A 13,954-nucleotide genomic window follows, 5' to 3' on the forward strand; every position below is an offset into this window, starting at 1 on the left:
TCCTCAAAAAACCCACCCTTGGCCCTTCTATCCTTGCAAACTAGCAGTCCATCTTCAACGTCCCTTTTCTCTCCAAAGTCCTTGAACGTGTTGTTGCCTCCCAAATCTGTGCCCATCTTTCCCCCAACTCCATGTTTGAATCCCTCCAATCAGGTTTCCGCCCCTGCCACAGTACTGAAACGGCCTTTATCGAGGTCACAAATGACATCCTATGTGACTGTGACCATGGTAAACTATCCCTCCTCATCCATCTCGACCTGTCTGCAGCCTTTGACATGGTTGACCGCCCTCGCTAAGTGGTTCCATTTTTATTTATCCAGTCATAGCCAGAGAATCGCCTGCAATGGCTTCTCTTCCAGCTCCTGCACCGTTACCTCTGGAGTCCCCCAAAGATCTATCCTTGGCCCCCTCCTAACTCTCATCAACATGCTGCCCCTTGGCGACATCATCCTAAAAAATAAAGTCAGGTTCCACATGTACGCTAACAACACCCAGCTCTACCTCACCACTACCTCTCTTGACCTCTTCACTGTCTCTGATTTGTCAAGCTGCTTGTCTGACATCCAGTACTGGATGAGCAGAAATTTCCCCCAAATAAATATTGGGAAGACCAAAGCTATTGTCTTTGGTCCCCGCCGCAAACTCCGTTCCCTAGTCACTGACTCCATCCATCTCCCCGGCCACTGACGGAAAACAATTGGATGGTGGTAGGAAGGACGGTGGTAAGGATTGTGGGTCTGTTGGTGTATTGGGGGTGGGAGGGATGGTTCAGGTAAAGTGCTAAGGATGGTTTCCATGAGCTGCTTTCTGAGAGCTCTGGCAGATAGGGACACTGATGATTGATACCTCTCCTCCTCCTCCTCCTCCTCCTCCTTCTGATCATGTTCATGCTCCTCCTCCTCCTACTCCTCCTCCTTCTGATCATGTTCATGCTCCTCCTCCTCCTCCTCCTCCTTCTGATCATGTTCATGCTCCTCCTCCTCCTCTTCCTCCTCCTCCTCCTTCTGATCATGTTCATGCTCCTCCTCCTCCTCCTCCTCCTTCTGATCATGTTCATGCTCCTCCTCCTCCTCTTCCTCCTCCTCCTCCTCCTTCTGTTCATGTTCATGCTCCTCCTCCTCTTCCTCCTCCTCCTCCTCCTTCTGATCATGTTCATGCTCCTCCTCCTCCTCTTCCTCCTCCTCCTCCTCCTTCTGATCATGTTCATGCTCCTCCTCCTCTTCCTCCTCCTCCTCCTCCTTCTGATCATGTTCATGCTCCTCCTCCTCCTCCTCCTCCTCCTTCTGATCATGTTCATGCTCCTCCTCCTCCTCTTCCTCCTCCTCCTCCTTCTGATCATGTTCATGCTCCTCCTCCTCCTCCTCCTCCTCCTTCTGATCATGTTCATGCTCCTCCTCTTCTTCCTCCTCCTCCTTCTGTTCATGTTCATGCTCCTCTTCCTCCTCCTCCTCCTCCTTCTGATCATGTTCATGCTCCTCCTCCTCCTCCTCCTCCTCCTTCTGATCATGTTCATGCTCCTCCTCCTCCTCTTCCTCCTCCTCCTCCTCCTTGTGATCATGTTTATGCTCCTCCTCCTCCTCCTCCTTCTGATCATGTTCATGCTCCTCCTCCTCCTCTTCCTCCTCCTCCTGCTGCATTCCTTGTTGCCTCGATATGGTAAAGACTGGTCCTTCATGATGGCGAAGTTATGGAGCTTTCAGCAGATGACCACAAATCTGGATACCCGCTCAGGATGTACTGAATAGCTCCTCTGGAACAGTTTAGGCAGCGGGAGCGTTGCTTGAGCATGCTGACTGTTTGTTCGATCACATTTCTCATGGAAGTATGGCTCTCGTTTTAAGCCAGCTCTGCAGTTGTGCCCTGGTTCCTGACAAGAGTCATGAGCCATGTCCGGAGGGGATACTCTTTGTCTCCCAGTACCCAGCCTGTAACTTGGTGGCCCAGTTGGAATAAAGTCAGCACAGAGGACTGACGCAGGATGAAATAGTCATGGTTGCTACCAGGATACTGGGCGGAGACCTGCATGGTGTGCTGCTAGTGGTCGCAAACCAGCTGTACGTTGAGGGAGTGGAATCCTTTTCGATTGATACAGATGCAAGGCAACGTGGGTGCAGTCTATGGCACCTTGCATCACACCCACTGTGTGATGGCCTCCTGCACAGTGCCTCCTCCTCCTTCCTCTTGTCGCAGCTGTTCCTGTTCTCTGCCATTTCTTTGCTAATATGATTCTTTCTGTGCAATTATATCTTTCCTCATGCTGTAACACTATTAATACATTTAGAACTATAGAACCATAGAAAAGATACAGCACAGAAGCGGGCCATTCGGCCCATCGTGCCCGCGCCGGCTCGAAGAACAACCAAGTGCCCATTCTAATCCCACCTTCCAGCGCCCAGTCCGTAGCCCTGCAGCTTACAGCACTTTAGGTGCAGGTCCAGGTACTTTTTAAAACAGTTGAGGGTCCCTGCCTCTGCCACCAATTCGGGCAGCGAATTCCATACACCCACCACCCTCTGGGTAAAAAAGTTTTTCCTCATGTCCCTCTAATCCTTCCACCCCTTAAATCTATGTCCTCTAGCCTCCTCTGCTCCAAGGAAAATGACCCCAGCCTATCCAACCTCTACTTGTAGCTGCAATTTTCAAGCCCTGGCAACATTCTTGTAAATCTACTCTGCATTCTCTCCAGAGCAATGACATCCTTCCTGTAATGTGATGACCAAAACTGCGCACAATACTCCATCTGTGGCCTTACCAGCGTTTTATACAGTGCCATCATTACATCCCTGATTTTGTATTCGATACCTCGGCTAATAACGGAGAGCATTCCGTCTGCCTTCTTCACAACCTTATCTACCTGTACTGCCACCTTCAGGGAGCTGTGCACATGCACTCCAAGGTCTCTCACTTCCTCTACCCCTCTCAATATATTCCCGTTTACTGAGTATTCTCTTTTACTGTTTGCCCTCCCTAAGTGCATTACCTCACATTTCTCCGTGTTGAACTCCATTTGCCACTTTCCCGCCCACTCCACCAACCCATTGTTATCTTCTTGGAGTCTACAGCTATCCTCTTCACCACCAACTACACGTCCAATTTTTGTGTCGTCTGCAAATTTGCCAATCATGCCCCCTTACATTCAAGTCCAAATTGTTAATATATACCACAAACAGCAAGAGACCCAACACTGAGCCCTGTGGCACACCACTGGAAATGGATTTCCATTCGCAAAGACACCCTTCGACTTTTACCCTTTGTTTCCTGTTGCTGAGCCAATTTTGGATCCAATTCGCCACATTTCCCTGTATCCCATGGGCTTTTATCTTTCTGACCAGTCTGCCATATGCGACCTTGTCAAATGCCTTACTAAAATCCATGTAGACAACATTCACTGCACTACCCTCATCAATCATTTATTTGCTTTTCCAAACGATAAAACATTTTATTATGAAATGTTGATAAAATTAACTGGAAGATGAAGTTCGAAAGATTTTTTCACGTGAAATTTTCACTTGAAGGCCTTTATTTTATTTCAGGGAGGGTATCTCAGAGGAAAACACAGAGAAACAGGCATCAGGAGTTAAATACAAAACCTGGCCTTCATTTTGTTTATTGTTGAATCAAAAACAATTATTATTTATGGAACAATAAGCAAGCCCCGATTTGAACTCAGAGGATGAATCGGGCAGATGTCATCGGTGTGAGGCCTGGATGATTTTAATTCCCATGCCTCAGTTCCATGTTGGATATCTGATTCCCGCCCAAACATGGCAGGAATCACTACCTCACTAGTGGGCGGGAGCATGAATTCGGGCCGCTGCCGGGGACCTGAGGAAATGGCCCCTGCTCCTCCTGGTCCCACAAGGAAACCATTAAAAAAAAATCAAAATTTACCTACCTTCCTGGGCTGCAACAGGAACTGCTCCTGCTTGCCACTAAGTTTTGCTGGCAGGTCCGACACTGTGCGCAACTTGTGCAAATGGGAGTTAAAGTCACATTGGGATCCTAATTGCGTTATAGGACCCTGACTTTCATATGACTTTAATGACGCCCCTGTTTGCCTGTGACAGGCACCTTTACCGAAATCAGAAAATATGTATTAAAATGACGGTGGGGCAGGGTTGAAACTGGGCCTTTACAATTCAAAAATGGCCATTTTTGTTGATTTAGAAATAATTTAGTGTGGCTATGCTATAACAGGGTTTCTGAATTTCCTTTACTTTCCATAGGATTTGAAAATAAACTGAAGTAGAATTTTTTTTTAAAAATTTCGGGTAAAGGTTTCACATCAAAACTAATAATGGCCCAGGTCTTGCTGGAGGGGCGAATCTCAGGTGTACGCTGTTAGTTAGACTTTTCCTGCACGCTTCAACTCAAAATTTCTTTGTGCCGTAGCTTGCAGGAAGTGCGAGTGGATATCGGCATGGCGAGGACAATGGGACCTTAGTGAACAACGGGATGAACAGTCTATCTCCTTAACTAATGAGATTTAAGGAATGGGAAAAAAACAGAGGAACAAAGGAGAAGGAAATGGGTGAATTAGAGTCAAATCAGGTACAGAAAGAGAAATAAAGAGAGAGAAAGAAAGATTGGATTAAGAGAGAAAGGAAAAAAGAGAAAGGAAAAGTAAGAAAAAAAATTAAATTTGACATTTTTAAAATCTATAACAATTTATTACATGCGGGAATGAGATTGAACAATTTAAATTATTCCCTTTGTGGGACAGAGAGGTTGATTGGCATTGCATTAACAATTATCACATCGTTAAAGGGGTACTTACATTGTTAAGTAGGAGCACTAACTTTCTGTGGCGAGTTTAATGGGCAATTAATGTGCAAATCCAGCAAGTTCTTAAAAATAACAAGGAGGCTAAGGGCAAAATGTTGTTTGTATAAATCGACCAGCCAGTTCTGGAGATTCGGAACTCACGGGGCATCTCTTAATCCGCTGAACTTGCTGGCCGATTTGCGCATTAATAACAGCATGCGTAGTTAACACGCTGTTATTTTTCCAGCAAGATTCAGCCCATTAAAGGTTTGTGGTTACTTGAGACAGAGAAAAAAAAGAGAGGGTACAACAAAGGTTTTAATTGCATCATCCAATTAGAGAAACCATTTCTGGATGGACGTCATTGTCGCAGGTAAAACATTCTTTTTGTCTTGCTGGGCAATTCAGTCAAAGCTGATGGACGATGTCATCCTCTGCAGTTGTGCTTCTATATTAAAAAAAACAAAAGAACCCCCTTATGAAAATCACTAATGTTCTTGATTTGTCTATTCATCCAGAATAGTGCAGAATAGGAACACTTTGAGCAACCACCTCAAGTAAATCACCACCAGATGCTATGTTACCAAAACTTTGCTGAGAACAGAGGCAAGAATTTTGGGTTCATGTGGGTCAAAGAGACCAGGGGTTCAGGCAGATCCATAAAAAGAAAAGAATTGGCACATGATGAGTTTGATAAGTTGTTGCTGCATAGACAATACATATTCACCATGCAGTCACTGCTTTACACCAGTTGAAACATATTTGTACAGTTAAGTTGTACATATGTTGTTCATTGTACAGTATGTAGTGTCAGCCTTAGCTCTGCAGTAGCACTCTCGCCTCTGAGCCAGAAGTTTGTGGGTTTAAGTCCAATTCCAGAGACTTGAGCACAAAATCTAGGCTGACGCTTCAGTGCAGTACTGAGGGAGTTCTGCTGTGTCAGAGGTGCTATGTTTCGGATGAGACATTAAACCTGTCAGGTGGATGTAAAAGATCCCCACGGCACTATGTCAGAGAACAGCAGGGGAGTTCTCCCCAGTGTCCTGGCCAATATTTATTTATCCCCCAACCAACACCTAAAAACAGATTATCTGATCATTACCTCATTGCTATTTGTGGGAGCTTGCTGTGTGCAAATTGGCTGCCGCATTTCCTACATTACAACAGTGACTACACTTCAAAAGTACTTAATTGGCTGTAAAGTGCTTTGGGACGCCCTGAAGTCATAAAAGGCGCTATATAAATGCAAGTTCTTTCTTTCTTTCATTGATATTATAGTACAAACCAGGAGTATGGTCATCTCCTCCAGCTTGTGTATCATAATTGGCTCCTCAAACTTGGTAAGAGATTTGATGTGCTGCATCCTGCCATCATTTTGACCTTCATGGATTCTGCCTTCTTCAATAAGGAGAACAGTAGGCAGTGAATAAGAGGATATTTTGCACTGTTTATTTTAGGCTGCAGCATAATTTTTTGGCTTTATGCATATCTCATCTGAATGTAAAGTACCTAGCTACAGAACCTTTAGGAACCGACTGAGTGCATTGGAATGGTTAGTATGAGCAATGATATTCAGTCATCAGTCTCTCTTATCTCGATGTTTTCCTTTTTTGCCCATCTCTTAGTTCTCAACAATCTTCATTTGTTTCCTTATGTGTTGCAATTTCAGAAAGTTAGTGGACAAATTTAGGCTAAGTATACTAATCTACTCAAGCAAAGATATCTGATACATGAAACCCCTTTGATTGACATAATTGTTTCCTACATATATGGCACTCTCCACTGATGAGTGCCTCTGCTTATTCACATTCCTTCTTATTGCTGACCTTTGGATTTTTCTTCAGGTCAAGCACTTTGTTCCAGATAGTCCTCCAGATTCATGAAGTATGTGAGAAGTACTAACCCAAGGAGAAGTACTAACCCAAGGAGAAGCACTAACCCAAGGAGAAGTACTAACCCAAGGAGAAGCACTAACCCAAGGAGAAGTACTAACCCAAGGAGAAGCACTAACCCAAGGAGAAGTACTAACCCAAGGAGAAGCACTAACCCAAGGAGTAGCACTAACCCAAGGAGAAGCACTAACCCAAGGAGTAGCACTAACCATTAAACTGCAATTAGGAGGAAAGAAAGCACCTGGAATAGTTGGGGCGAGCAAATGTTTGCTCAGCCAAATCAGTGTGTAGAGTCATAGTCATAGAGTTATACAGCACGGATAGAGGCCCTTCGGCCCATCGTGTCCGCGCCGGCCATCAAGCCCTGTCTACTCTAATCCCATATTCCAGCATTTGGTCCGTAGCCTTGTATGCTATGGCATTTCAATTGCTCATCCAAATGCTTCTTGAATGTTGTGAGGGTTCCTGCCTCCACAACCCTTTCAGGCAGTGAGTTCCAGACTCCAACCACCCTCTGGGTGAAAAAGTTCTTTCTCAAATCCCCTCTAAACCTCCCGCCTTTTACCTTGAATCTATGTCCCCTTGTTATAGAACCCTCGACGAAGGGAAAAAGCTCCTTAGTATCCATCCTATCTGTGCCCCTCATAATTTTGTACACCTCAATCATGTCCCGCCTCAGCCTCCTCTGCTCCAAGGAAAACAAACCCAATCTTCCCAGTCTCTCTTCGTAGCTGAAGCGCTCCAGCCCTGGTAACATCCTGCACCCTCTCCAAAGCGATCACATCCTTCCTGTAGTGCGGCGACCAGAACTGCACACAGTACTCCAGCTGTGGCCTAACCAGTGTTTTATACAGCTCCATCATAACCTCCTTGCTCTTATATTCTATGCCTCGGCTAATAAAGGCAAGTATCCCATATGCCTTCTTTACCACCTTATCTACCTGTCCCGCCGCCTTCAGGGATCTGTGAACTTGCACACCAAGATCCCTCTGACCCTCTGTCTTGCCTAGGGTCCTCCCATTCATTGTGTATTCCCTTGCCTTGTTAGTCCCTCCAAAGTGCATCACCTCGCACTTTTCCGGGTTAAATTCCATTTGCCACTGTTCTGCCCATCTGACCAACCCATCTATATCGTCCTGCAGACTGAGGCTATCCTCCTCGCTATTTACCACCCTACCAATTTTTGTATCATCAGCGAACTTACTGATCATACCTTTTACATTCATATCCAAGTCATTAATGTAGACCACAAACAGCAAGGGACCCAGCACCGATCCCTGTGGTACCCCACTGGCCACAGGCTTCCAGTCACAAAAACAACCTTCGACCATCACCCTCTGCCTTCTGCCACTAAGCCAGTTTTGTATCCAAAGTGCCAAGGATCACTAAAGCCAGTTTTCATTGTCCATTTAAAAAGGTGAGCTTTTTTAAATGTTTTTCCATGTTTTATTTTTAGTGTTAAAAAAGCGGGAAAAATCAGTGGAAAAAAATTGGACCCTAAAAAACTTGGGCAAATTCAGAGAAATTCAGTAAAAGATTAATTTTATTTTGAACTTTACTAAAACTCAAAAACAAGCACTGGAATTTTAAAAAGCACAGTTAAAGCTAAATGACAGCCCACAATTATTTACTTAGTTCATGGACAGCCCTTTTCTCAGGCAACGTCCACAATGACATAATAGATTCAACATCTCAGTCCCAATGTTTGGTATGACAACAATGGAACATTTCTGGGGGACGGGGAGGTGCGTTCTCAAATTCAGGAGGAAATCAGTTTTTGTAGATTCACCACCAGAAAAAAAATCCAGGAACTTATTGAAGGAAATTGGCAAAAGCTGATTTTAATGATCCCTAGCAAAGTGGATTAAGATTAACCGACTGGGAAGCAAGCACTATGCTACAGTCCCAACTTTACAGCCTCATTTCTCTGAACTACTTCTGGGGTAAACCTTTACACTGACAGTAATTTTTCACTATGGGGTCTGGCAGGGTTTGGGAGATGAGCAATATTTCAGAACAATGGAGTACACCATTAATCTTCTCAACTTGGTCAGATGCCTTGCACACTCCACCGATGATAGCTCAGTATCCTCAATCAGAAGCATTCTTCAGTGTTATCAAGACTTCTTGCTTCCTCTTTAATGATTTGCATTATTCATAAGTTATTTCAATATCCTTTTTTATTAAGGCCACAAATTATTCTAGGTCTCTGAAGGGGTGGAGTGTCTATGGGAAAAATTGGATAGGGTGTATTATTGGGCGGGGGTAGCGCGATCCTCCATTACCCCATGCCCAATGGCCCCTACGCAGGCAGGGCGAGACTTTTCGTCAGCGTTCCGAATCAGCGTTGACATGAGGATTCAATTTACACCTTCCGCCAGCAGGGGGAGCCCCAATCTCTTAAAGGCGGTCTGTCTCTTAAAAACCTCTTAAAGGTAGTTGGTACCTGTTATTTGCTGAAAATAACAGTCTGCTGTCTGCACGGAATCTGAACAGAGATTAGACATCGCATGTGCAAAACACAGATGCAGCTCCCGTCCCTATGTTTACAAATTGATGACTTATGTTAAAACATTGAATAAAGATTGCGCACTACTAAATCCCACATCCTCCAATCTGCATGCCAGAACTCACCAATCTGCCGATCTGAGTTTGTATCAGGCCTGCAAGAGTGCGTGCACCAAGGTTCTCTGCTGATACACTAGAGGTCTTGCTGCAAGATGTGGACAGAAGGAGGGACATCCTTTTTCCACAGTGGGAGGAGGGGGTCAAGAGGCTCTGCAGACCCAAAAGGCAGTGGGAGGCAGCGGGGGACGAAGTAAATGCCAAGCGCACAGCACCATGAACATGGATGCAGTGCAGGAAAAAGTTCAATGCTTTGACATGAGTGGTCAAGGTGAGTGAGGTCAAATGTCAAGTGGCGTCTTCTACCAACTGCACCACTAGCCACACCCACTGCTCCACACACTACACCCCATCACCCACATACCAATAAACTCTTTCCATCAGTACTCCACTCTTCCAATCGGATGCCTCCTCTCACCCTTACACATTACCACTGTTGCAAGCTGCCCATTCAAAACTCACAGGCCACACACATTATTCAATCATGTCAGGCAGATCACCCAGACACACGTCCTGCTTTCTTGCAGGAGAAGGTGGTGCATATCAGGAGGCAGCAAGTGGCAGTGGCATTTAACCCCTCGAGGCTGTTCCACCATTCAATGAGATCATGGTTGACCTGTGACCTAACTCCATAGCCCCATATCCCTTAATACCCTTGGTTCACAGAAATCTATCAATTTCAGATGTGGCATTCACAATTGAACTAGCGTCAACTGCCGTTTGCAGAAGAGTGTTCCAAACTTCTACCACCCTTTGTGTGTAGAAGCATTTCCTATCTTCACTCCTGTGCGTCCTGGCTCCAAATGTTAGGCTATGTCCCCTAGTCCTAGTATTCAGGTATAGGAGACTTCCAAAAACAGTTACAAATGTCTCAGCTGCCAGAAGCAATAATCCAGCCACTAACCTCTAAATCCTGCATGGTCCCTTTAAATAGAGCTGGTGGGGGGTCCTGCAGGCCCTCTAAGACACGTTCAGATGGTCGGGGTTAAAGCTGTGCATTTAATTGACTGTTAAGTCCCAAAATGGTGTCTATCATTTTAAATCAGCATTGCACACTGATTGTATCCATTTTCTCCTTACTTTACATGCTTCTGGCGTTCGGTATTTGCGCGTGCAAATAATACCTACACCAAGATGGCGTCCAGTGCATGTCACGCTGGAAACATGCGTGCGCAGCCATGACGCCATCTTGGATGTTGGAAAGGCCGTGCAGCGCCGAAATAACGGGCGCTACACAACCCAGTTTAGCGCCCTCTATGTTAAATCAAGCACTTGGTGATATTGATTTTTTTTTTAGCATCGCTATACAATAGCGTTAATCTCAGCCATCAATTCTTTCAGGGACGTAATAGGAATTGATGCTGCTGTCAGTGCAGATCAAATTTCATTAAATAGTTCCCTTAATCTTGCTGTTTGGAGGTCATGCTTCAGAGAATCATCTATTATATCTGTCATTTGGTGATACAGCCCTGGTGTGAATGCTTCAGACCATTTCTTGGAAGCATGGCATATTTTTCTTGGAAGTAGTTCACAATTTACCAACTTTGTTTTCAGAACTCACTTTTATTGTTTAGGTGAATAAAAAAGAAAAAGAAAGAGATGCATTTATATAGCGCCTTTCACGACCTGAGGACGTCCCAAAGCGCTTTACAGCCAAGAACTTTTGAAGTGTAGTCACTGTCGTAATGTAGGAAACGTGGTAGCCAATGGTCTTCAGCACTCCAGTGGAGCAGGGAAGAGCCTTCCGGCACCTCCCAGCTCCACATTCTGGGAAGTATATTTTTAAAAGTTTACCTTTTTGGTGGCAGCCTCCAGTGGTCCCTTTAAGGACCACTTATTGGGTTGCATGTAAACAATTTTTTCCTGAATGCAGTCGGCATGATGCTGGCTATGTTCAAGGCAGCCCAACTTTGCAAAGGAGCATCAAACAGGTGTTTGGCCCCCTATTTGCATATGCAAAGGGCCCAACTCCTGCTTTAGGTGCAGACCTGGACCCCTCTTTTTCTGCCTTTACCAATATGGTGGGAGGTGCACTTCTAGCGCATAATGAGTGCACTTCCCGTCATATTGGATGCGTAGGTGCCAGTTTTGCGCCTGAAAATGAGAACGGTGGCACCAAATTTCTAGGCCACTTTTTCAGTGTGCAAAGCTTTGCATTAGGAGTGCTAAAGATGAAAATTTATCCTATAGTATATTAGCTGTCAAAATATTCCAGAAAAGATCACATTTTTACTTACTGGAAGAGAAAAATATTTTATTTTAATATTTGACTGTGATCAATGCAATGCGAGATCAACTAGCACTGTATTAAAATCCTCATATTTGTGACATTTTTTCAATAGAAGTTCTCCCATATTTTGTGGTATAAAAGGTAAAATCAATGATGATTTATTAGAATGTTACCGTTTCAGGGCCGTGCTTCAGATTGCCTTCAGTCCAAAATGATCAGTAATTGTTAACCTCGTAATGTATAATGTGGTAACATCTCCCATCATGTAAATCGTTCCTTACTCCTTTGTAAAAATAAGCATTCTCCCTAATCTGGGACTCTGGTATAAATCTTATCTAAAATATTATTTCATGACAGTGAAGGTCAGTCATAATCTGTACTGATACCTCAGGATCTTGCAATAATTAAGTTTCAGTAGATGGTAGACTGCAACCATTTTAAGAGAGGGCCAATCTATTTGTACTGTCTGTAGAAAGACAATGTTCCAAAATGCTTTGCCTCGAATTCAGGGCTGGAAAAAAATAAAGATTTGTCTGCCTAATGATTGACATGGTTGAAAAATATAATGAGCGCTGGTAGTCTTAATTCAGCTCATGACCCTCCTGCAAAAAATCTGCTTGTAATTCAGCAATCTCTTAATAATACTTAGAATGCCAAATCGAGGAGCCGACTGCATTCTTTGCAGACCTAGCAGTGAGATTTTCATAATTTGCTATTATTGCCCTGGTGAATGCAGTGGCCATAAGGAATGATTGTCCTTCAGCGCAAAATTATATTCTATTTCATGATACATTGTGATAGTCAGTGCTACCATTCCATCTCTAAGGTATTTCTATTTTCTCCCTTTCCCCTTTCTTTTGACCTCCTATGCAAGTGCACAAAGGGTGGGCTGGCAAATGAGTCTCCTGTTCCTGGCCTCCATTGCCACTCTGTTATCTGCGGCTAGAAGCTGTTCCGCAGTGGTCCACTCTACTGGCGAATGCTGCATTACATCATTCACCAAACCAAAGATGGAGCTCCCCCAATGATTTAGTGGGTAAAGACAGTAAACCATGCAGACCAGAAAGTCCAAGATTTGATTCCTGATTTGCGCTGAGTTAGCTGGTACAAGCCAGGATAACCGTTGAGGTTCTACAAAGTAACCTCAGCCAATCTGGTGCTGAGAGGTGAAATACCAGCCAGGAATCTCACTCCTGATCACTGTTGAGTGACCCACACTGTGAACATCAGGTGAGGACAGAATCAGACTGGGCCCTGCTGCTCTGCATGATTCAATAGTTTACCGACACTTCGGCTCTGATATTTGCGGGGAGAAGCGGGGGGGGGGGTGGTGCGCAGTAGCAGGGCGTAAACCCAGAAATCCTGGGGACGCGGAGATCCTGCGAATTTAACGGCAGGACTTCATTATCATTTTTTTTTATTCCATTTCCCTCCTGGCAGCCAGCCAGATTGAAATGCTGGCCGACTGCAGGACAGGCAAGCCAGTGGCAGAAGGCCGCAGCCGGGGACCGCGGGGGACGGTTCACAACAAGCGGGAAAGACCGTGGGTTGAAGTGGGGAAGATCACAGGTTGAAGGGGGGTGGGTCGGACCGGCAATCGGGAGGGAGGGAGGGTGGGAAAGATCGCAGGTTGAACGGGGAGGGGGGGTTGGACCGGCAATTGGGAGGGAGGGAGAGATCGCAGATTGAAGGGGAGGTCCAGCAGATTGCAGCAGCTAGGAGATGCTGCAACTGGCAGAAGGCTTGCTTGAGAGTCTGGGGGGGAGCACTCCTGCTCCTCCTGGCTCATAAGGAATGCTCTAAAAAGGACTTACCTTCTGTCGCCAGCTGCTCCCGACTCCATTTCGCTGTCGGGTTTCCCGAGCTCTGGAAAACCCAGCCAGCAACCATCAAATTTAAATCAGGATCCCAATTGCACTGTGGGAGCTTGATTTAAATATTATAATGAGGTGTCCTGCCTCTCCAAGACTGGGAACAGGCACATCATGCAACCCGCCACCGTAAAAATGGCGGCAGACGTGTACATGGTGGGCTGGGGTCGTGTTTCGTGATTTTTATTTTTTAAAAATCCCCCCCCCTCTGCCCGACCCGCTCCTGCTGGTCATGGACTGGTCATAACGGATCCCTTACTCTCTGGGCTCACACGTGAAGAGTAGCTGAGTAGTTAAGTTACCAAAGGGCTGATGGTATCTGTGGAACCATAACCCACCAAGAGACCATGGCCCCAAAATTCAACCAGTGTTGTGCCCCTCAGCTGGGATAAGCCCCCATGGATACTGTTCAGTGATGACCTTGCTGTAATTTATGGGGTCAGCTCAGTTGCATGTCTTTTAGTAGTTCAGTAGCGCAAATCCTTTGTAAAATGAGAATATTGCACTGGGTGAAATTGGAAATTAGCAGTGCAGCCTTTAAAAAGCCAAGAATGGCTGAAGGTTGCAGCAGT

Source organism: Heptranchias perlo, chromosome 8 (assembly GCF_035084215.1).
Source record: "Heptranchias perlo isolate sHepPer1 chromosome 8, sHepPer1.hap1, whole genome shotgun sequence".
Lineage (NCBI taxonomy): Eukaryota > Metazoa > Chordata > Chondrichthyes > Hexanchiformes > Hexanchidae > Heptranchias > Heptranchias perlo.